The sequence below is a fragment of the Lolium rigidum genome, chromosome 1 (genome assembly GCF_022539505.1).
Source record: "Lolium rigidum isolate FL_2022 chromosome 1, APGP_CSIRO_Lrig_0.1, whole genome shotgun sequence".
NCBI classification, from domain to species: domain Eukaryota; kingdom Viridiplantae; phylum Streptophyta; class Magnoliopsida; order Poales; family Poaceae; genus Lolium; species Lolium rigidum.
Window position 1 is genome coordinate 311461390 of NC_061508.1, and position 1701 is coordinate 311463090.

The window sequence follows — 1701 nt, forward strand, 5'->3', positions numbered from 1 at the left end:
TCCATGGCGGCACAGTCATGGTGTTGTACGAAAGTCATAGCAATAGTCACCAGGGTGGCTTAATTCAAGAGAGAGGCAAGATGGGCAACGGAATACCACGAGCGATAGTGCACACGATTTAACCAGGTTTAGGTTTTGGCCATCGGGGTGGATCGAGGCGAGCAGTCGGGAGGTGGACGAGGAATGTCGGACAAATAAGAAGATAACAAGGTACAAACTCGTGTTTGTGGACACGATTACGGTTGATCAGCCAAAATATTTCCCGCGCCGAATAGTTTTCAATTTGGGCCAAGCGACGCGAGACAGAAATTTGATCCCAAGACACTAGTAGCTTTGGGACGGAGGTACTATAAGCAAGCATTTTATTTCAAATTATCTACGCTGCTACGCGCGGCCATCCTCTGCAACATTCTTCAGACGGATTAATTCAGTCGGCGCACGCACGACGGGAAGACCCAGACCGGCGGCGGCCATTTCCAGAGCAGGTCGCGCGCCGCTCCTCGCGGGGGCCTGTAGCTGCCGTCCGCGAGGTCGAGCACGCCGACGTCCGGCGCCACCTCGCGGCACCTGTTGTGCGACCACGGACCGTCGTCGGTGAAGTACACGCAGTTGCCCTTCAGCTCGGACCGGCACCATCCGTCCACGGCGACGCACAGCGACGTGTTCTTCCCCAGGAACAGCGCGCGCCCGGCCAGGACGCCGCCGTTCTTGCCGTCCACCGGAGTCCACCGGCCATCGTCTGTCGTCCACTCGAAGAGATCGGCGTCGACGGTCGTGTACTCGACGCGCTCCGGACGGGGCTCGCACATGTACCGCGCGTGCGCCGCTTCCCTGAGCCGGTGCACCTGGAGCAGGCGCCCCGGCGAGAGCTCCACGAGGTACCTGCTGCATGTCCCCGACATGGAACACGCGCGCCCCGAGCAGCAGCAGCACGCTGCCAGCGCGACCGCCACCCGTGTCGGCGGCGTGGCGTCCACGTCCCATGCATTGACGCGCCCTGCGGTGTCCATCGCGTACACTAGTTGCCGCCCGTCGGCGCCGGGCGCGGAGGAGGCGCGCACGGCGTCCACCCATCGGCGCGAGGGCGTGTCGAGCACAGTCCACCTCGTGTACCCGGCTCGGGCGATGGCGAGGCGGGACAGAGGCTGGCAGATGAGCATGACGGCGTAGCCGCCCCAAGAGCCGTTCTGCCTCTCCCGCGGCGCGGACACGAGTATGGCCTTCTCGTAAAGCTCGAACCGGAGCCTGTCCGGCTCGAAGGACTCCGGCGGGACGACCACGGCCGCGTCGTCTCCGTTTTCATCCTCGTCGAAGCAGCACCGTATTGAATAGCTCACGACCCGGCCGCCCGCGTCGCGGTTGGCGTGGACGAAGGGGAGCGTGTCGAGCGGCGGGAGCGCGAGCTGCGCGCCGGTGAGCGGGTTGAGGAGGCAGAGCTCGGAGGCAGCGTCGGCGGTGACGAGCCACCCGTCCGGCGACGAGCCGACGCAGAGGCGGTCGGAGGCGGCCGGGGCCGGCTGCGGGGTGTCGTACGTCCTGCCCTCGGACCACAGTGGCTGCGGTGCAGACGGCGGGGAAACGGATGCGGTCTGTCACGGGGAGGCGGACCAGAACGGACTCGATGAGGTCGCCCGGTAGGTCCGACCAACCCGGGCTCGGCCTCCTCCCGACGGCGCCAACGAGCTCTCTCATCGCCGCCAT

The 1701-nt window shown here is 65.1% G+C and overlaps 1 pseudogene; it reads right to left on the bottom strand.

The window, feature by feature from the left end:
- Window positions 1-422: 422 nt before the first annotated feature.
- Window positions 423-1701, bottom strand: LOC124661492 (annotated as a pseudogene).